This window comes from Hyperolius riggenbachi, chromosome 3 (genome assembly GCF_040937935.1).
Source record: "Hyperolius riggenbachi isolate aHypRig1 chromosome 3, aHypRig1.pri, whole genome shotgun sequence".
NCBI classification, from domain to species: domain Eukaryota; kingdom Metazoa; phylum Chordata; class Amphibia; order Anura; family Hyperoliidae; genus Hyperolius; species Hyperolius riggenbachi.
Genome location: NC_090648.1, coordinates 431,113,424 through 431,136,916, shown reverse-complemented (window position 1 = coordinate 431,136,916; position 23,493 = coordinate 431,113,424). Strand labels below are relative to the sequence as shown.

General features: G+C 46.4%; 1 protein-coding gene and 1 long non-coding RNA gene across 6 annotated transcripts in view; one reads left to right on the top strand and one right to left on the bottom strand.

Annotated features, from left to right (window-relative positions):
• Positions 1–23,493, bottom strand: part of PTHLH (parathyroid hormone like hormone) — a 111,104-nt gene that overhangs the window by 74,194 nt on the left and 13,417 nt on the right. The gene's annotated exons all lie outside the window — the stretch shown is intronic.
• Positions 2,893–23,493, top strand: part of LOC137564165 (uncharacterized) — a 707,039-nt gene continuing 686,438 nt past the window's right edge. For all 3 annotated transcript variants that reach the window (XR_011030540.1, XR_011030539.1, XR_011030541.1), the window contains exons 1-2: positions 2,893–3,143; positions 22,576–22,684. This is a non-coding gene — a long non-coding RNA (uncharacterized lncRNA). The remainder of the gene's footprint in view (positions 3,144–22,575; positions 22,685–23,493) is intronic.

Here is a 23,493-nt window from a genome sequence, read left to right as displayed (position 1 = left end):
CGGGCAAACATTTCACCAGAAAAGAAACGCAATCCGGGCAAACATTTCACCAGAAAAGAAACGCAATGCGGGCAAACATTTCACCTGGAAAAAAAACCGCAATGTGGGCAAACATTTCACCTGGAAAAAAAAACGCAATGCGGGCAAACATTTCACCTGGAAAAAAAACGCAATGCGGGGAAAAAATTTCACCAGAAAAGAAACGCAATGCGGGCAAACATTTCACCTGGAAAAAAAACGCAATGCGGGCAAACATTTCACCTGGAAAAGAAACGCAATGCGGGCAAACATTTCACCAGAAAAGAAACGCAATGCGGGCAAACATTTCACCTGGAAAAAAAACGCAATGCGGGCAAACATTTCACCAGAAAAGAAACGCAATGCGGGCAAACATTTCACCTGGAAAAGAAACGCAATGCCTGCAAACATTTCACCTGGAAAAGAAACGCAATGCCTGCAAACATTTCACCTGGAAAAGAAACGCAATGCGGGCAAACATTTCACCTGGAAAAAAAAACGCAATGCGGGCAAACATTTCACCTGGAAAAAAAACGCAATGCGGGCAAACATTTCACCTGGAAAAGAAACGCAATGCGGGCAAACATTTCACCTGGAAAAAAAAATGCAATGCGGGGAAAAGATTTCACCAGAAAAGAAACGCAATGCGGGCAAACATTTCACCTGGAAAAGAAAGCATTTACTCACCTGGCAGAAATCTCCGGCCTCTGGCGCACTGCTCCCGGGACCACATTCCTCCTTCTCTTGTCTCCCGCGCTGACAGGGCTACGGCAAGATGGCGCTCGAAGCCCTGTACTGGAGACACAAATAGTCTCCAGTACAGGGCTCCGGCAGCCATCTTGCCGTAGCCTTGCTCGCCTGCCGGTGTCGGCAGGGGCGTAGCAATAGGGGTTGCAGAGGTTGCGACCGCATCGGGGCCCTTGGGCCAGAGGGGCCCCGAAGGGCCCTCTCTCAACTACAGTATTATCTCTCTATTGGTCCTATGCGCATAATAATCACTTCTATAGATACTTTGAATAGTGGTAATCATTAACAAACTGTTCCCCATCCCCTTCTTGCACCTCTGACACTGTAGTTGCCATTGGCAGGTTTTGGTGCGCTGTATCAATTGTTATGTATAGAGTGCTTGGGGGGCCCCATTGTAAAACTTGCATCAGGGCCCACAGCTCCTTAGCTACGCCACTGGGTGTCGGAACAGACACCGGAAGAAGGAGGCTGGAGCGGGGCTGCGGGCAATGAACTGGCACGGCATCTATAGACGCCGCTGCCAGTTCATGAGTATAGAGTGACCAGAGTCCCGAGGCCGGGACGTCCCGCTGCTGAAAGCGGGACGTTTCCCGGGACCTCATGCTGCCTGGGACAGCGGACCCCGAATCCGGGACGCGTCTCGGGCAATCCGGGACGTCTGGTCACTCTACCATTAGGGACCCTCCTTCACCCATACTTTTAGCTTTTTATTGGTGCTTTGTCTGTAATGATCACCTCTGTATGTGCATTGAATAGCTGTATCATTGAGGCTCCTTTCAGACAGGCGGCTGAACTGCACATTTGCTTTGCTTTTTCATTTGGGGCGAAAATATTCGTGGAGGGAAAATACCACATCGGTATTTTAGACTTCTGGGTGGTCATTCATAAAAATCTTGTCAGCTGCAATAGCAGTGCGGAGATTTCCCGCTGTAGGCTGGCGGTAGGCAGGCGGTAACCTAGCGGAAACACAGAAGCAGGCAGAGTCCCTCCGTGCGCTGCTCTCTCTGCTGCTGCTTGGGAGGTCTGTCCCATTCACTTGTATGTATTCCGCACGCTTTTCGCTACATCAGAGGAAGCGGTATTTCCTGTCCGCATACCGCTTCCTCTAATCTCTATGAATTTGACATTTTGTTACTTTTTCTAGATAAATTTAGAAAATCACTGCACAAGGTGGAAATGTATCGCTCTGCTGGGGAATTGTAGCTTTTCATGCGGAAACCGCTTTTATGAATTGAGACTTTGCTGAATGGTAGGGAAAGTCAGCTGTTTCCAGCGGTAAGCATGCGGTAAAAGTTTTATGAATAGAGGCCATTGTGGGAGTCTGCCACAGTCATGATTCATAAAGGCAAATGCATTGTGGGACACAGCAGACTCAAAGACACTGATAAGCACAAGCTGTAAGGGCTCTTTCACATCAGAGCTTGCGTTGGAGAACGCTCAAAGCATACGTTTTGTTGTATGCGTTTTAATATGCGTTGCACTGCAGTGAGTGTGCGTTTTTAATCCGTTTTCAATGCGTTACCGCACATAGAAAAACGCAGGTAATTTTTTTTTCTTTTAGTTTTCAACTTTCTACATTGTTCCTCTGTTGCATTCTGGGACTGATTGCCTGCGTTAACGGATTAAAAAACGTGCATAGTGTGCGTTTTACATTGACTAACATTGTAACGCATAAAGCTAGCGTCGGCCGAAAAACTGCGCCTGGGTGCAGTGTAACACAACGCACAAAAAGGCTGCGTTATATGTGAAAGCTAAAATGAAAGTCTATGGACTTTCATTTCACCTTGGGTAACGCAAACTTTACCCGTTGCGTTGAAACACAGAAAATATGCCCTAATGTGAAAGAGCCCTAAGGAGTCATGGCAACACAAGGACAGTAGGTGCAAAATAAAAACAAAACAAGAATGCTCCACCCTCTTGTCACACTATCCCAAACTATATAATCATAATAATCCCTAGAGTTGTGCATGAGGTAGTGTTGCTCTTGTGTAGCAGAATTCATGGAAAAGCACAGGATCACTTTGTTTAAGGGATAGATTTGTAAGGCTCTGGTTTGCTGTGGTCACTTCCTGCTGTAGCACATGATTGGGGCCAACAAATCAGAGACTTGCAAACCTATCACCTGATCAGACCAGTCACAGGCTTCTCAGTGACTTCTTCTTAGCACTAATGGACACAATAATGGATTTTAAAAATGCAGCAGACTAGTTTGTACTGCTTATAATAGCCAAACCTATCATTTCTGAAGGATTCTGGGACTGTAGGATGGCAACATGAGAAACTTGGGGGTTATATGTGGCAGTCCCTGTGAGGCCCTAAAATAATTACTTCCTTTGTGAGGTAAAACTGACCAGAGGGGAACTGATCATGGCAGAGTGGTAAGTGCTTAGCCTAATTGCTTTGTAGCATTACAGTTTGTATCTACTCCCCTGGTGTACGTTCCTTCCAAGTGTTCATTCTTTTTCCACTCACACATCAGCAACATTCTGTTAGGGCCCATTTACACAATCACAAAATTTTTTGCGACTGCGATTTTACGCAATAAGATTGTGTTTTTCACTGTACATTTTTGAGTGATCGCAATTAGCATTTCCTTAACATTGTAATCATGATTGCTCAAAAATCACAAAAAACGCTGCATGCACCACGTTCCTGTTTGCCGATTATCATGGATCGGCGGTGATGGCAGTGAGATCACTGCCATCTACTTTAAACAGCGCTAGCGAAAGCCGGCAATTAATGGTAAACGCCCATTAATTGCCTGAATGTGAATGGGCCCTTAGAGCCCACTTGCTTTTGCAAATCACTATTGCTCAGCATTTTATACAGCAATTTCCGGCGCTTTTAATATTTTTTTAGTGCTTGCGTTTTAAAGAGAATTTTTTTTCTTTTGCTCGGGTAGTGAAATCACTGCAAAATCGGTTTACACAGTGATTGCAAAGCAATTTTGCAGCATTCGTAAGTTTTGTATTGGAGCGCAGTCACTCCAAAAATGCTGCAGTAGCTGCAATTGCTCCTGTGGGCTCACCTATATTAACTTTCTTAGTTTAGCCTAACGCTTCTGAAATTTCCGGCAATCACTGGTGTTCCAAAGTGTGGCTAAAAGCATTCTAGTGAGCTATAGCCCTAATTGCTGTCAATTTCTGAATTGCGTCGCGATTGCATCCAGCGCTTTTGCAATCCCAACGCTCTAGTGTGAATGCACCCTAAAGCTAAGTACCCACGGGGGTACAATTGTAGCTGTCGCCGCACACGGGAGCGTGTGCGCGACAGTTCGGCGGCAGTTCGGCGACAGCTCGTCGCCAAATCCCTCTGCATCCACACGGCAGCAGAGGGATTAGCGATGCGGCGGAAGCTGTCGCCGAGTTTCCTCCCCCCGCCGGAAGCTCCGTGTGGTGTGTGTGGGTAGCTGTCGCTAGCCCGCATACACATGCGGGGCTAGCGACAGTTCCGGCGAGGTTGCGGCGACGACTGTAGCCGGCGATTGAACAGGTCAATCGCCTGGCGACAGCTCCGACGGGCGACGGTTCGGGGCGCGCGCATCATACACACGGGGGAACTGTCGCCGCAACACGCGCGTGCCACGCGGTTGCGGCGACGGCCGTCCCCTGTGAGTATGGGCCTATAGTCAGACTCAGACACTGCAGTAGCACTTTGCCGATCGCTGACACGGTGCAACCGCCGTAGAGTCTCCCACAGTGTGGAATAGTCCTTATGTTTATAGCCATTCCCCATAATTTATTTCCTAAACTGTGGTGGGGAATGTTAGATTGTAAGCTCGGGTGAGGTACACACAGATGAATTACTCAATGCTCTTTGCAGATCGCTAGGGAAAATGTGTCAGCTGTATATAAATGTATAATAATAATAATAATTATTATATTAAAATTGTGATGCATTTCATAGCATTACTAGGCAGATGAAGTTTTCATGTAACAATTAGGGTATTGCATAATTCATATTTTCCATAAATGCGTTTTTTCATGCTACTGTCCTTGCATTCTCTGACTCTCCATTCCAACCTGCTGTGGTTTATTTACATCTTAAGTCACACTATAGGCTGACATATGTCTCGACCTTTGCGTCACCCTGTGGCCCCCCCCCCTCCTGTGATGTTCTGCTAAAGAAACGCCCACCTATTCACGTCAGTCTGTCACTATTAGTGTTCTGGTGAGATTTACGAGAGGGTATTAGGATGTCTTCACCTGAGGGATGGCCGCATCTCAGGCATAAATATCTATAAGAAGATCCTGAGCATAACCAGGTGGAAAACGGCTCATGTTTTCTCAAGTCGCTTCTTTGTGCTCCTGGATAGAAATTGTCATCTGAACATGTTTGGGGCATTTTCGCGCCGCCAGAAAGAGAAAAAGCTGACCTGGGGAATTCAGTTTCGGATGAGCTTGCAAGCGTGCTGTTTATGGGCAAAATAAGGGTGAGGCAACTTATGCAGAGACGGCCAAAAGATATAAAAATAATTAAAAGGTATAAAAGAATAAAATAAAACACATGAAAAGGTCTGCGTGTCAGGTAAAACTCACGCTACCATCGCGTTCCCACACGTTTTTGTCTTTTATTGTGGAGGTAAGTGAGCAGCTTTCTTCGTTTTTATACCTTTTAATTATTTTAACAGTCTTGAGGGCGCCTCTACCTGAATTACAATAGCTAGTTCTCCCCACCCCTCTCATTCGGATCAGGGGTACCAAACTGAACTGAAAATATTTTTCAAAGAAGGTAACTTACCTAACTTAGGAGAAGTCTGAGAGGAAATGCTTGTAATTACCCTTGTGCCCTATATAGTGGTTGCCCCCTGGTTTGACAGCTCTGCAAACAACTGTCTAGTAAAGTTCATCACTAACACCCTGTGCAACCTTGCATCTAACATATTGCACCAGGAAAAGCTCCCTCTCCCGTTCCTCTGCAGTCCCTCCCTTTGTATCTTGAAGAATCACCCAAACTGAAATAAGGGCAAGATATTTATAGCCAGACTGGTGGCGGATGTTTGAACAGTTCCCAGAGCATAATATGTATTTTTCCTAGAAAAGCGTCTAATTAAAGCCATTATTTTGAACGGGTTGGTTCAGAGCTCCAAATTATTTAGGTAATACGGCTGAGAGGTTTTGCAAAAGAGTGAAAACCTCCTTTGTTTGGACTCTGGGTCAGTCACACCCTGAACGCTGACTGCGAAACATAGGTAGTGATGGCTGATGTGGGCCGAGAATGTACCTAGGATTCTCTCCTGTCAGATATTAATCGATGTAGTACCAAAAGATTAACCTGGAAAAGAATGCTGAAGAGGCAGCCATGTTGGCTCAGCAGGTTTTGGGCCAATTTCCACTATAACTAAACTAGATGAATCCACATAGGACAAAATGCTTGCGGATTTGCATGTGTTTGCAGGCTTTTATTTTTTCTTGCAAGTTTGTATGCATAAGCAATTTTTTTTTCAATCATCATTTATCACTATTGACCCGTGCATGTGAAAACGCGTATGCATAAACACTTATGCGAATACGCATAAATGCATAAACCGCACGGAAGATTGTTAGAGGCAGAAGGTTTTTTTTCACTTGCGGGGGGAAGAGGATTTCGCCTGTAATGGAAACAGGCCCATTGAAATACATTGCTATAATAATGCAAATAATGCATGCAAATTCGCCATAGTGGTAACGGGCCCTTAGAATCTTGTAGAAGGGTGATGTGATTATGCAGAATAAGCACCAGGTCTGCAATAATGGGAAGTGAGAATAGGATTTGGAGGACACAGACAGCCAAGTTATCCTTGCCAGGTTATGGGTTTGGGTCAGGTATAATCGGAACAGCCGTATTGCCAGATTATGGGGTGGGGGCAGGTATGATCAGAACAGCTGTATTGCCAGATTATGGGTTTTGAGGCAGGTATGATCAGAACAACCGCATTGCCAGATTATTAGGTGGGGCCGAGGCAATCGGAACAGCTGCATTGCCAGATAAAGGGAGGGGGGACACCAAGAGCCCAATAGTGTAATATTGTATAGATGATAATTAATAATGAGTAATATAACAATTTAACCACTTGAGGACCACAGTCTTTTCGCCCCTTAAGGACCAGAGCCTTTTTCTCCATTCAGACCACTGCAGCTTTCACGGTTTAATGCTCGGTCATACAACCTACCACCTAAATGAATTTTACCTCCTTTTCTTGTCACTAATACAGCTTTCTTTTGATGCTATTTGATTGCTGCTGCGAGTTTTACTTTTTATTATATTCATCAAAAAAGACATGAATTTTGTCAAAAAAATGACTTTTTTAACTTTCTGTGCTGACATTTTTCAAATAAAGTAAAATTTCCTATACACTTGAGCGCGAAAGTTATTCTGCTACATGTCTTTGATAAAAAAAAAAAACATTCAGTGTATATTTATTGGATTGGGTAAAAGTTATAGCGTTTACAAACTATGGTGCCAAAAGTGAATTTTCCCATTTTCAAGCATCTCTGACTTTTCTGCGCACCTGTCAGGTTTCATGAGGGGCTAAAATTCCAGGATAGTACAAATACCCGCCAAATGACCCCATTTTGGAAAGAAGACATCCCAAAGTATTCAGTGAGAGGCATGGTGAGTTCATAGAAGATTTTATTTTTTGTCACAAGTTAGCGGAAAATGACACTTTGTGAAAAAAAAAAAAAAAAAAAGTTTCCATTTCTTCTAACTTGCGACAAAAAAAAATGAAATCTGCCACGGACTCACTATGCTCCTCTCTGAATACCTTGAAGTGTCTACTTTCCAAAATGGGGTCATTTGTGGGGTGTGTTCACTGTCCTGGCATTTTGGGGGGTGCCTAATTGTAAGCACCCCTGTAAACCTAAAGATGCTCATTGGACTTTGGGCCCCTTAGCGCAGTTAGGCTGCAAAAAAGTGCCACACATGTGGTATTGCCGTACTCAGGAAAAGTAGTATAATGTGTTTTGGGGTGTATTTTTACACATACCGATGCTGGGTGGGAGAAATATCTCCGTAAATGACAATTTTTTTATTTTGTTTACACACAATTGTCTATTTATAGAGATATTTCTCCCACTCAGCATGGGTATGTGGAAAAATACACCCCAAAACACATTATACTACTTCTCCTGAGTACGGCGATACCACATGTGTGGCACTTTTTTGCACCCTAACTGCGCTAAGGGGCCCAAAGTCCAATGAGTACCTTTAGGATTTCACAGGTCATTTTGAGAAATTTCGTTTCAAGACTACTCCTCACGGTTTAGGGCCCCTAAAATGCCAGGACAGTATAGGAACCCCACAAATTACCCCATTTTAGAAAGAAGACACCCCAAGGTATTCCGTTAGATGTATGGTGAGTTCATAGAAGATTTTTTTTTTTTTTGTCACAAGTTAGCGGAAATTGATTTTAATTGTTTTTTTTCACAAAGTGTCATTTTCCGCTAACTTGTGACAAAAAATAAAATCTTCTATGAACTCACCATACTCCTAACGGAATACCTTGGGGTGTCTTCTTTCTAAAATGGGGTCATTTGTGGGGTTCCTATACTGCCCTGGCATTTTAGGGGCCCTAAACTGTGAGGAGTAGTCTTGAAACCAAATGTCGCAAAATGACCTGTGAAATCCTAAAGGTACTCATTGGACTTTGGGCCCCTTAGCGCACTTAGGGTGCAAAAAAGTGCCACACATGTGGTACCGCCGTACTCAGGAGAAGTAGTATAATATGTTTTGGGGTGTATTTTTACACATACCCATGCTGGGTGGGAGAAATATCTCTGTAAATGACAATTATTTGATTTTTTTTACACACAATTGTCCATTTACAGAGAGATTTCTCCCACCCAGCATGGGTATGTGTAAAAATACACCACAAAACACATTATACTACTTCTCCTGAGTATGGCGATACCACATGTGTGACACTTTTTTGCAGCCTAGGTGCGCTAAGGGGCCCAACGTCCTATTCACAGGTCATTTTGAGGCATTTGTTTTCTAGACTACTCCTCACGGTTTAGGGCCCCTAAAATGCCAGGGCAGTATAGGAACCCCACAAGTGACCCCATTTTAGAAAGAAGACACCCCAAGGTATTCTGTTAGGGGTATGGTGAGTTCATAGAAGATTTTATTTTTTGTCACAAGTTAGTGAAAAATGACACTTTGTGAAAAAAACAATAAAAATCCAATTTCCGCTAACTTTTGACAAAAAATAAAATCTTCTATGAACTCATCATACACCCAACAGAATACCTTGGGGTGTCTTCTTTCTAAAATGGGGTCACTTGTGGGGTTCCTATACTGCCCTGGCATTTTACGGGCCCAAAACTGTGAGTAGTCTGGAAACCAAATTTCTCAAAATGACTGTTCAGGGGTATAAGCATCTGCAAATTTTGATGACAGGTGGTCTATGAGGGGGCAAATTTTGTGGAATCGGTCATAAGCAGGGTGGCCTCTTAGATGACAGGATGTATTGGGCCTGATCTGATGGATAGGAGTGCTAGGGGGGGTGACAGGAGGTGATTGATGGGTGTCTCAGGGGGTGGTTAGAGGGGAAAATAGATGCAATCAATGCACTGGGGAGGTGATCGGAAGGGGGTCTGAGGGGGATCTGAGGGTTTGGCCAAGTGATCAGGAGCCCACACGGGGCAAATTAGGGCCTGATCTGATGGGTAAGTGTGCTAGGGGGTGACAGGAGGTGATTGATGGGTGTCTCAAGGTGTGATTAGAGGGGGGAAATAGATGCAAGCAATGCACTGGCGAGGTGATCAGGGCTGGGGTCTGAGGGCGTTCTGAGGTGTGGGCGGGTGATTGGGTGCCCGCAAGGGGCAGATTAGGGTCTAATCTGATGGGTAACAGTGACAGGTGGTGGTAGGGGGTGATTGATGGGTGATTGATGGGTAATTAGTGGGTGTTTAGAGGAGAGAAGAGATGTAAACACTGCACTTGGGAGGTGATCTGATGTCGGATCTGCGGGCGATCTATTGGTGTGGGTGGGTGATCAGACTGCCCGCAAGGGGCAGGTTAGGGGCTGTTTGATGGGTGGCAGTGACAGGGGGTGATTGGTGGGTGGCAGTGACAGGGGGTGATTGATGGGTGATTGACAGGTGATCAGTGGCTTATTACAGGGAATAACAGATGTAAATATTGCACTGGCGAATTGATAAGGGGGGGTCTGAGGGCAATCTGAGCGTGTGGGCGGGTGATTGGGTGCCCGCAAGGGCCAGATTAGGGTCTAATCTGATGGGTAACAGTGACAGGTGGTGATAGGGGGTGATTGATGGGTAATTAGTGGGTGTTTAAAAGAGAGAAGAGATGTAAACACTGCACTTGGGAGGTGATCTAATGTCGGATCTGCGGGCGATCTATTGGTGTGGGTGGGTGATCAGATTGCCCGCAAGGGTCAGGTTAGGGGCTGATTGATGGGTGGCAGTAACAGGGGGTGATTGGTGGGTGGCAGTGACAGGGGGTGATTGATGGGTGATTGACAGGTGATCAGTGGCTTATTACAGGGAATAACAGATGTAAATATTGCACTGGCGAATTGATAAGGGGGGGTCTGAGGGCAATCTGAGCATGTGGGCGGGTGATTGGGTGCCCGCAAGGGCCAGATTAGGGTCTAATCTGATGGGTAACAGTGACAGGTGGTGATAGGGGGTGATTGATGGGTAATTAGTGGGTGTTTAAAAGAGAGAAGAGATGTAAACACTGCACTTGGGGGGTGATCTAATGTCGGATCTGCGGGCGATCTATTGGTGTGGGTGGGTGATCAGATTGCCCGCAAGGGTCAGGTTAGGGGCTGATTGATGGGTGGCAGTAACAGGGGGTGATTGATGGGTGGCAGTGACAGGGGGTGATTGATGGGTGATTGACAGGTGATAAGTGGGTTATTACAGGGAATAACAGATGTAAATATTGCACGGGCGAATTGATAAGGTGGGGGGGGTCTGAGGGCAATCTGAGCGTGTCGGCGGGTGATTGGGTGCCCGCAAGGGGCAGATTAGGGTCTAATCTGATGGGTAACAGTGACAGGTGGTGATAGGGGGTGATTGATGGGTAATTAGTGGGTGTTTAGAGGAGAGAATAGATGTAAACAATGGATTTGGGAGGTGATCTGATGTCGGATCTGCGGGCGATCTATTGGAGTGGGTGGGTGATCAGATTGCCCGCAAGGGGCAGGTTAGGGGCTGATTGATGGGTGGCAGTGACAGGGGGTGATTGACGGGTGATTGACGGGTGATTGACGGGTGATTGACAGGTGATTGACAGGTGATTGACAGGTGATCAGGGGGGATAGATGCATACAGTACCCGGGGGGGGGGGGGGGGGTCTGGGGGGGGTCTGGGGAGAATCTGAGGGGTGGGGGGGGTGATCAGGAGGGAGTAGGGGGCAGATTAGGGACTAAAAAAAAAAATAGCGTTGACAGATAGTGACAGGGAATGATTGATGGGTGATTAGGGGGGTGACTGGGTGCAAACAGTGGTCTGGGGGGTGGGCAGGGGGGGGTCTGAGGGGTGCTGTGGGCGATCAGAGGGCAGGGGGGGGGGAAATCAGTGTGCTTGGGTGCAGACTAGGGTGGCTGCAGCCTGCCCTGGTGGTCCCTCGGACACTGGGACCACCAGGGCAGGAGGCAGCCAGTATAATAGGCTTTGTATACATTACAAAGCCTATTATACACAGTACACGCGGCGATCCGGGTGCTAGTAACCCGCCGGCGCTTCCGAACGGCCGGCGGGTTACAGCGAACGGGGGGCGGAGCCAGTCCCCGGCGGCTGATCGCGTCACGAATGACGCGATCGCCGCATAGCCACTCCCGCAGCCGCCCCCGCCGATGGGCGTATTGCGGTCGTTTGGGCCCGGACTTTGCCGCCGCCCATCGGCTGGGGGCGGTCGTGAAGTGGTTAATACTCACAAACCAGGGTTACCATTAGGCAACCACTGTGAAGGCAGGTGGGGAGATTAACCTGACCCCACTCAGGATTAAAAGTCGCTCTCTGTAGATGGGAAGAAGATGGGTACAACCCTCCACCAAGGGTGGACTTAGCAATATGTAGAAGCTTTCCAGAGGCGCCAATAGAATAAAAGTCACTTAAACGAGCTTAAAACCGATGGGGCAGTGGTGGGCCTGTCCCATCCATGCAGACAAAGCAAACAAAGGAAGGGCTGTGGCATCAACAGTCAAACAACAATTTATTTACACTCCACAGTAAAAATAGGCAACACGTTTCACGGGCTCAATCCCGCTTCATCAGGCCAATCAAAAAGGAGCATACAGCTTAACAGCATCAAAACCACACTGAGCGCCTCTGTTGATGCCACAGTCCTTCCTTTGTTTGCTTTGTCTGCATGGAAGGGATAGGCCCACCACTGCCCCATCGGTTTTAAGCTTGTTTAAGTGACTTTTATTCTATTGGCGCCTCTGGAAAGCTTCTACAAGCTGCATTGCCAGGTTATGGGGTTGGGGCAGAGATGAATGGAACAGTCATATCACAGATTCTGGGATGAAGGCAGGGGTGATCGGAACAGCCGTATTGCCAGATTATGGGGTGGGGCCAGGTTTGATCGGAACAGCCGTGTTGCCAGATTATGGGGTGTGGGCGGGTGTGATCAGAACAGACGAACTGCTAGATTATGGGGTAGGGGTAGGGGAGATCGGTGTCATGAATGATACGGACGTCGAGACGATTAGCGATTCTGTATCGTTCCGCACAGCAGAGCAGAATGTCACTTTCTGTTTAAACGTACAACAGATGTCTTTTCCTTCTCTTCTGAGTGAAAGCAAACCCATCACCCACACTGAATTAGAGTCCCTTTCCTGGCCAGTGACACAGAGGTGTGATACATCAAAGGTTGTTCTAGCTGGTCACACTCAGATGATAATTAACACCCCAAAAGGTCCTTTCATCCAGGGGAAGCCAAAGGAATCTAGCGCCCCAGGGGTCCACTGCCAACCTCAGACACATTGGCACCGCTGGGGAAGAGATTTAAATGCATGTGGTTTATGATTTCAGTCTGTTAAATGAAAACCGTGTATAGCACAGCTAAGAAATTAATATAGTCTTGTTCGTTAAAATCTGCCCAATGTGCAGATATAAAATTCATAACAATAACCCGTCCGGTTATTGGTGTATGACCCTTCTCAGGGGCAGGACAGCCTAACGCACTCATGCAAGATGTCATATTACGCAAAAGGTGGATCAGCGCAACACCAGGCCGCCTCCGAATGGCCTCCATTAGAGATGCGCTGAGCCCCCCCAGGAACTACAAACGCACCTTGAATCCAAACAGAAGCTCTGCATATACACCAAAAGCATGGCTGTTAAGTGGGAGTAGCTGACCAAAAACTAATTACATTAGTACATAGCAAGGAAATGAGCAGCGCTACTTAAAAACAGACTAGTGCCTACCTGCAAAAGAGTGCAAGCCCCACTTGTGGGGTCGAATACACATCGAGCATACACATGACCTGTCTACCACTAGAGGAGGATGTTGGTTTCCATTAACAGCTTGCATACAACCTATTAAGTACTCGTCCCTCCCACTGCGAAGAAGTCAATCCTCCATGGGAGGGGCCTAACACTAACTAAATCCTAACCTATGTATATGCATAGCCTGGGTGCGGTTAATCAAATGAAATCGAAAATTGAAAATTGCGCAAAAGGTGGATCAGCACAACACCAGGCCGCCTCCAAATGGCCTCCATCAGAGATGCGCTGAGCCCCCCCAGGAACTACAAACGCACCTTGAACCCAATCAGAAGATCTGCATATACACCAAAAGCATGGCTGTTAAGTGGGAGCAGCTGACCAAAAACGAATTACATTAGTACATAGCAAGGAAATGAGCAGCGCTACTTAAAAACAAACTAGTGCCTACCTGCAAAAGAGTGCAAGCCCCACTTGTGGGGTCGAATACACACCGAGCATACACATGACCTGTCTACCACTAGAGGAGGATGTTGGTTTCCATTAACAGCTTGCATGCAACCTATTAAGTACTCGTCCCTCCCACTGCGAAGAAGTCAATCCTCCATGGGAGGGGCCTAACACTAACTAAATCCTAACCTATGTATATACATAGCCTGGGTGCGGCTAATAATAGCCTCGGTGTGTATTCGACCCCACAAGTGGGGCTTGCACTCTTTTGCAGGTAGGCACTAGTCTGTTTTTAAGTAGCGCTGCTCATTTCCTTGCTATGTACTAATGTAATTCGTTTTTGGTCAGCTGATCCCACTTAACAGCCATGCTTTTGGTGTATATGCAGAGCTTCTGTTTGGGTTCAAGGTGCGTTTGTAGTTCCTGGGGGGGGGGGGGGGCTCAGCGCATCTCTGATGGAGGCCATTCGGAGGCGGCCTGGTGTTGCGCTGATCCACCTTTTGCGCAATTTTCAATTTTCGATTTTATTTGATTAGCCGCACCCAGGCTATGCATATACATAGGTTAGGATTTAGTTAGTGTTAGGCCCCTCCCATGGAGGATTGACTTCTTCGCAGTGGGAGGGACGAGTACTTAATAGGTTGTATGCAAGCTGTTAATGGAAACCAACATCCTCCTCTAGTGGTAGACAGGTCATGTGTATGCTCGGTGTGTATTCGACCCCACAAGTGGGGCTTGCACTCTTTTGCAGGTAGGCACTAGTCTGTTTTTAAGTAGCGCTGCTCATTTCCTTGCTATGTAAAGATGTCATATTAATCGGTATTTTCTGACAAGTATGAATCTGCTATCCACCTACATATGACATGTATAGTTTGAGTTACAGGGTTTTACAATTTAAGCTCAAAATCCTCCTAGGAGGAGGTGGACTGTCATTGGTGAGTAATTCAGAGGGGGCAGGCATTGCCACAACCCCAAACCAGTTTCATCAAAGCACATTGCCAGCAGGCGGACTTCAGTCCTCCAAATCCCATCTTCACGAGAGCCTGCTGCTGCTAACCAGGGGACCATGTGGTTAGCAGCCATCTTGAAACTGTAACATTATTATTATTATTATTATTATTTAGTATGTATATAGCGCCAACATATTATGCAGCTCTGTACAATGTGTATATATATATCTTGTCACTAACTGTCCCTCAAAGGAGCTCACAATCTAATCCCTACCATTGCCATATGTCTATATTATGTAGTGTAAGTACTGTAGTCTAGGGCCAATTTTAGGGGGAGTCAATTAACTTATCCGTATGTTTTTGGAATGTGGGAGGAAACCGGAGTGCCCGGAGGAAACCCACGCAGACACGGAGAGAACATACAAACTCTTTGCAGATAGTGCCCTGGCTGGGATTCGATCCAGGGACCCAGCGCTGAACATCTGCTTGGATTAAAAAATATACCTAAAGGCCTATGATTCTGAAACCAAGGACTTTGCATTTTGTTTTTCCAGAAGGAAATATTCCCACACAGACTGCATTTCGGCTAAGTAAACCTTCCACAATTATTCCCTTTTATTTTATCTTTGCGTGTATATGTTAATTAGTGTATGTAAATGTGTGTAATGCATTTTTGTTATTAAAACGTTTAAAAATTGTTTAGCGGTTATGACCTGTTCCTGAACATACACGATCGTACTTACTCCTCCAAAAACCTTACCTTGTGTTCTAGAGTATCTTCTATTTACAACCCGTATGCTTGAATCGGGCACAGATAGACAGATCTGGCGCCGATCCCTGCATACAGCTAAGGGTTAACGTACAGTGTTCGCAGTGTGCCATGTGCTGACTCACATGTGGTGGCAAGTCTTTGAATTGTACGTGTGGGGTGAATCCCTTGGAGTCAGGACGCTCCTCTCGGCTAGTCAGTTCATAGTTTGTGAATCCTGGGCACATGGGCACCTATGTGCAAAGCAACAGCGAGACCGAGTTTCTGACTCTGAGCGATTGACCCGATCAAGGACCGGCCTGTGCGGTCTATGACAATCGAAACAGCCGTATTGCCAGGTTATGGGGTTGGGGCAGGTATGATAGGAACAGCCGTATTGTTACATTATGGGGTGGGAGCAGAGATGAATGGAACAGCCGTATGACAGATTATGGGATGGGGGCAGGGGTGATCGGAACAGCTGTATTGCTAGATTATGGGGTGGGAGCAGGGATGATAGGAAAAGCCATATTGCCAGATTATGGGGTGGGGGCAAGTACAGGTATGAAAGGAACAGCTGTATTGCTAGATTATGGCATGGGGCAGGTATGATAGGCACAGCCATATTGCCAGATTATGAGGTGGGGGCAGGTATGATAGGCACAGCCATATTGCCAGATTATGAGGTGGGGGCAGGGGTGATTGGAACAGCCGTATTGCCAGATTATGGGGTGGGGGCAAGAACAGGTATGAAAGGAACAGCCGTATTGCTAGATTATGGCATGGGGCAGGTATGATAGGAACAGCCGTATTGTTACATTATGGGGTGGGAGCAGAGATGAATGGAACAGCCGTATGACAGATTATGGGATGGGGGCAGGGGTGATCGGAACAGCCGTATTGCTAGATTATGGGGTGGGAGCAGGGATGATAGGAAAAGCCATATTGCCAGATTATGGGGTGGGGGCAAGAACAGGTATGAAAGGAACAGCCGTATTGCTAGATTATGGCATGGGGCAGGTATGATAGGCACAGCCATATTGCCAGATTATGAGGTGGGGGCAGGGGTGATCGGAACAGCTGTATTGCTAGATTATGGCATGGGGCAGATATGATAGGCACAGCCGTATTGCCAGATTATGGGGTGGGGGCAAGTACAGGTATGAAAGGAACAGCTGTATTGCTAGATTATGGCATGGGGCAGGTATGATAGGCACAGCCATATTGCCAGATTATGAGGTGTGGGCAGGTATGATAGGCACAGCCATATTGCCAGATTATGAGGTGGGGGCAGGGGTGATTGGAACAGCCATATTGCCAGATTATGGGGTGGGGCATGGATAATAGGAACATAATTTTTTTTTTTTTTAATAAAGACACCCCTTGAAAATGATTTATACAAAGGTGCTGGCCAGCCTCCCTGCTCGCTGCACAATTTTTAGCAGTTGGATGGAGCAATTGCCATTCATAAAGTGCTTTTGAAAATAAAGAAAACCCTGAAGGTGGGTACACACATCAGATAAAAGTCTTTGGAAAATGAAAGATCACAGACCAATTTTACCCCCTTCCATGTAGTATGAGAGCCATACTCTACACAGTCTATTCTATTGAGCTGAACTCCCCATCAGATAAAAATATTTGCAAGATACTGCACACAAAGATGATGTACACATGCAAAAGATCAGTATCTGCAAACTGTATCAGTTCCTACAAAAGATCCGTTCCTGCAGATACTGATCTTTTAAATGTGTACCGCATCTTTGTGTGCAGCATCTTGCAAAGATTTTTTATCTGATGGGGAGTTCAGCTCAATAGAATAGACTGTAGAGTATGGCTCTCATACTACATGGAAGGGGGTAAAATTGGTTTGTGATCTTTCATTTTTCAAAGACTTTTATCTGATGTGTGTACCCACCTTAAGAATCCCCCATGAGGAGATGGGCTAATCCAAAACCTGTTGGTTCTGTTAGGGCTGGTTCAGACGGACGTTTGGAGGCGTTGCGTTTGCTGGCGTCGCGTTCAGCAGCGTTCGTGTGCGTTTGGATGCGGTCGCGTTTTTTCTTCCCCTAGGGGGACATTAGCCGTCGCGGTTAACCTCCCCTGGAAGCTACATGTAGCTTCCAGGGGCTCCTTGAACGCCAGGGAAAATCGGGACACAAACGCCGCGTTTGTGTAAACGCGCTTGAAAGCTTGGTACAAACGCTCCCATTCACTTGAATGGGAGCGTTTAACACCAAGCCCTGAACGCTGGCTGTAAACGCTCTGCAAGCGTCCGTCTGAACCAGCCCTTAGATTTCTACTACTGACTGAAAGTGACAGCAACATAGAAGAAAAGAGGTTTATGGCTCATTTTACTCTGGAAGAAATGTACTTCTTATTTGTATGTGTTTACATGCATTTTATACTTTACAATTGTTGCTATAGGGGTCCTTTAAGATACTTACACATTTGAAGTTTTGTATGAGCGTTGTATAGACATGCTGCTATGCTCCGGATGGAGCAGATTGTTCTGTATCATGGAGAGGGGAGAAGGGAGCAGCACATGACTTTTCAAGCCTTTGGGCCTGATTCACAAAGCAGTGCTAACAGTTAGCACGCTGGTGAAAAGCCCTTTATCACGCCTAAACTCAGTTTAGGCATGGTAAGTTTAAAGAAAACCTGAACTGAAAATTAAAAGTCAAAATAAGCATACACAAGTCATACTTACCTTCCATGTAGTCTACTCCTCAGTGTCTTTCTCCTGTCCCGCGTCTTGTTTGTTCACTGTGATCAAGGGGATTTTCCGTCCTCCATTTTGAAAATGGCCATTACCCATAACGGCTTCCTGGTCAGCACACAGTTAAACTGTAACATCGCCCACTTGAGCCATAGGGAAACATGGACATTTACCTGGTACATCAGTTTTCCTCTCAGCTATAACTGACAGCAACTGATATATTTCAGATCTGACAAAATATTGTCAGAACTCGAAGGGATTATTGTCAGAAAAAAATGGTGAGCTTCAGAGAGGAACTGACGGCAAGGTAACTATGTAATGTTCATTTGAAGTTACCTCGTGTTTATTTTAAATATTTTTACTCAGTACAGGTTCTCTTTAAGCACCAACTGCGTTAGCACCGCAGTGCACAGCTTATCAAAAGTTTTGCGCTAGCAAAGTCTGGTGCACTTTGCATAGAGTTTAATGGTGCTGCTTTGCGTGCGGGACTTTGCACGCTATCTACACTTATCTAAACTTAGCATGCCTAAACTTATCACACCTAAACTTATCACACCTAAACTTATCACGCCTAAACTGGCTTTTCACCAGCGTGGTGCAATGGTTATCACGCCTAAAGTCTCTAACTGGGTTAGCACCGCTTTGTGAATCGAGCCTTTTGTGTTGGTCTTTTAACATGATGGACGGTACCATTGACCAAAAAGAATGCTCAGCTTTTAGTTTCGGTATTGCTTTATTACCTCTCCTTCAACCTCTGGGGCTGCTGAAATTTATCACACACCTTGGCGAAACCCTGTAATTAGGTGAAATGTGGAGATGGGAGAAGCCTACGCAGTAAGAATGTTCAGCTTTTAGGCTGAAATTTATCCAGGGCTGTGAAGTTGTTACAAAAATCATCATACTCCGATCCCTCAGTTTATGAAACCTCCAACTCCAGCTACCCAAAATCCTCCACAATGTCCCATGCTGATTCCTGCCGGGTCTTCATGTTAGAGTGGCTTGGCTGTTTACAACTGGAAGATCAGCTATTAATACAACAGTTAGTTGTTTTAAGTCACTTTAAACTGGATTATCCAAATAGGCTTGTCCATGTATTTAGGTGCGTGCATTAATAAAGGTTTTTGCATTTGAATCTCCGATTCTGGGTCTGCTCCATTTGCTGCTGAAAATGTATCCATGAAGTTTTCACTGCAGATATCCTCTGATGATGTTGGCTTTCATCATATCGTATGATCTGTGGCTGTGCATATTAACAGGGTTTGCTTCAGGGTTGCTTTTCGTAGAAGTTCTTCAACTTTATGTGCACCTCAAAATTATGGCATTGATTATATAAAAAACAACAATTCTTTGTTCTGGAACAGTTTTGTGGCAGATGGTCACTACTGTAGGAAACTTCAGATGCATGAAAACTTGCCTCTTGCACGTGAATTCCTCATGGTCTGATTACCCCGAGGCATGGTGGGGGCGAGTCCTTTTTACCATAATATTTTCACTAAAAGATGGATCTATTTCTGGTCTCATTTGGGACATCTGCTGTAACAGTTCACTGAACAGTTGTCAGAACAGGGAGAGCTAACTGGTTTAATTTCCCAAGGGCCCAAAACTCCCAGGGGCCCTCAAGTCAGGTGCTGTAACTGCAACTAGGCCTCTGGCTCAGAAGAAGACCCAACTGGGGCCATTATTCAGTGTCCTCAAAGCTCACAGGTCAGCAGGGAACTGTAGACAATCCAGTATACATACTTGGTTCCATTAGCAGGCACTCTACAAAACTTTCATGTCTCGTGTCCATCTATCTCTGCTGGTCAAGTATATACTTTATATACACTACAGTGTTCTCCCCAGGCTCTTTTAGCCGGGCGCTCCACCCGGGTAATTTTGCTGAGCACCCGGCTGTCATCGGCTCACCTCCTCATGCTCTTCCTATGCTGTAAGCAGAGTTGTGCCAGCCCTGCATTCACCCCACACGGCTACTTTTTTTTTTTTTTTTCATGACACCCGGCTGGAAAAAATTTTTTGGGGAGAACACTGCACTAGGCACATTATTACTACATTAGGCGCAGTGTGTAATAATACACTTTGTAAAAGAACAACACTAGGTATACCTTGAGGGTTATGGCTGCATATACAGGAGGCATTATGGCCACACTATATATATTAAGTTCAGCCATGATACCCTGCAGTATGTCAAAGATATTTTGACTGCACTTGATCTTTGGGGACATAACGGATCTATAGGTAAATGATCGCTTCTTGTTGTATGGGGGCCGTGATGGCTGTATTTGTGCATTGGGGACTTGTTGGCTACACTTGTTACATGTGTGACATAATGGCTGCACTTATGTGGGGGGCATAACAGCTATTCTTATTACATAGGGTCCATGATGGCTGTACTTGTTACATGGGGCATAACAGCTATTCTTATTACATAGGGTCCATGATGGCTGTACTTGTTACATGGGGACATAATGGCTGCATTTGTTACATGGGGGGCATGATGGCTGCATTTGTTACATGGGGGACATGGTAGGTGCCCTTGTTACATGGGAGACATGATGGCTGCATTTGTTACATGGGGACATGATGGCTGTTTTTGTTACACAGGTTGCATGATGGCTGCATTTTGTTATAAGGGGGTCATGATGGCTGCACTTGTTACATGGGGTCATGATGGCTGCACTTGTTATATGGGGGGCATGATGGCTGCTACATGGGGGACATGATGGCTACACTTGTTACATAGGGGGCATGATGGCTGTGCTTGATACATGGGGGGCATGATGGCTGCACTTGTCACACGGAGGACATGATGGCTGTGCTGGTTACATGGGGGACACAATGGCTGCACTTGTTACATGGAGGGGGCACAATGGATGAACTTGTTACACAGGGGACAAGATGGCTGTACTTGTTACACGGGGGACATGATGGCTGTGCTTGTTACACGAGGGGCACGTTGGCTGCACTTGTTACACGGGGGGCACGATGGCTGCACTTATTACACGGGGCATGATGGCTGAACCTGTTACACGGGGGGCATGATGGCTGAACCTGTTACACGGGCGGCACGATGGCTGCACTTGTTACACGGGGGGCACGATGGCTGCCCTTGTTACACGGGGGGCACGATGGCTGCACTTGTTACACGGGGGCACGATGGCTGCACTTGTTACACGGGGGCACGATGGCTGCACTTGTTACACGGGGGGCACGATGGCTGCACTTGTTACACGGGGGCACGATGGCTGCACTTGTTACACGGGGGGGCACGATGGCTGCACTTGTTACACGGGGGGCACGATGGCTGCACTTGTTACACTGGGGGCACGATGGCTGCACTTGTTACACGGGGGGCATGATGGCTGCACTTGTTACATGGGGGGGCTTGATGGCTGCACTTGATACATGCGGGGCATGATGGCTGCACTTGATACACGGTGGGCATGATGGCTGCACTTGATACACGGGGGGCAGGATGGCTGCACTTGATTCACGGGGGGCAGGATGGCTGCACTTGATACACGGGGGGCATGATGGCTGGACTTGATACACAGGGGGCAGGATGGCTGCACTTGATGCACGGGGGCAGGATGGCTGCACTTGATACACGGGGGGCATGATGGCTGCACTTGATACACGGGGGGCATGATGGCTGCACTTGATACACGGGGGGCATGATGGCTGCACTTGTTACACGGGGGACATGATGGCTGCACTTGATACACGGGGGACATGATGGCTGCACTTGATACACGGGGAGCATGATGGCTGCACTTGTTACACGGGGGGCATGATGGCTGCACTTGTTACACGGGGGGCATGATGGCTGCACTTGTTACACGGGGGGGCATGATGGCTGCACTTGTTACACGGGGGGCATGATGGCTGCACTTGTTACACGGGGGGCATGATGGCTGCACTTGTTACACGGGGGGGCATGATGGCTGCACTTGTTACACGGGGGGGCATGATGGCTGCACTTGTTACACGGGGGGGCATGATGGCTGCACTTGTTACATGGGGGGGCATGATGTCTGCACTTGTTACATGGGGGGCATGATGTCTGCACTTGTTACATGGGGGGCATGATGTCTGCACTTGTTACATGGGGGGCATGATGTCTGCACTTGTTACACGGGGGGGCATGATGGCTGCACTTGTTACATGGGGGGCATGATGTCTGCACTTGTTACATGGGGGCACGATGGCTGCACTTGTTACATGGGGGCACGATGGCTGCACTTGTTACAAATGGGGCATAATGGCCTTTAGTGATATATAAACAAACCAAAACAAGGTTTAATTTTTTTTTTATTCAGCTACTTTTAAAGCACTCCTGTACCTAATCCAGCGAGGAGAATGTTGGATCTGTGGTAAAGGAGAATATCACGCAAGCCATCCTCAATGCTTAAGAAATAATTTATGCTAACCCCGGTGAACTTCTGTTTTGCTAAAATCAAAAGTTTTGTTTCCACGAAAACATTTTGACTTAACACCCATCTTCACTGATCACTGATGATTTGTTTGTTTTTCGCCTTTGCCTTACAGAAGCTACCCAGTTGGTCCCTCTCAAGCCAGAAACTGTCAGGAGGAGTAGAAGCCCTATAATTGTCTGTGATGGGGGGCAGGAATGTTCCACGCTGTGTGAATGATACAGGTAGGGATGGAATTCATGCTGCGCTCTTTCTGCTCTCTAAGTGAATCAGCTCCATACGTTGCTCTGTCTGCACTTGGGTGGCCGTGGTGCTATCATCATGATATACATTACTCATAATAACCACCAATGTTCAGACAAGCCAGACAATGCTCAGGTCAGGAAATGCTTCATGGACTCAACATTAACCATGTCACTGCCATGATGCCCCGATCGGAAATTCCGATAGGAGTGAGCCTAACACTGGTATGGTGATGGGCACTCATTCATATGGCGATATGGACTCATTCTGTGCCCTGTGCGAATGGGGCGTCTTACCAGAGAGCTTCAAAAAGTACCTGAAATTATTAGTGTGCCTATAGCACTCATGGGATATCATGGATATCAAACAATCAGGCTTCATTGAATCTTGGACTTAAAGAAAACCTGTAAGGAAAAAAGTGCACCTGGGGGTACTTAACTCAGCAGGGGCTTCCACGTCCCGAGGTAAGTAGCCCCCAGGGGCACTTCTTACAGGTACACTTTAAGGTTAGTTAACACTGAAGCGTTGCATTGGTTTGCTTTATAACGTGCTCATAACACAAGTAGAAGCAACATTTGCTTTGACATGCGATGTAATGCAAAAAGAACTACCAATGTGCACCTTCATTAACTAATAATGTGCGCATCAACATGTGCGCTTCTAGCAATAAAACTGCATGTTCTGTATTGTAATCCTTTGCATTGTGGCACAACTGGTGAGGTGTGAACTTCTCATGGACTTTGAATAGCACTGAGAGTGAGCAAAACAATGTCCGTTATAATGCAATGTG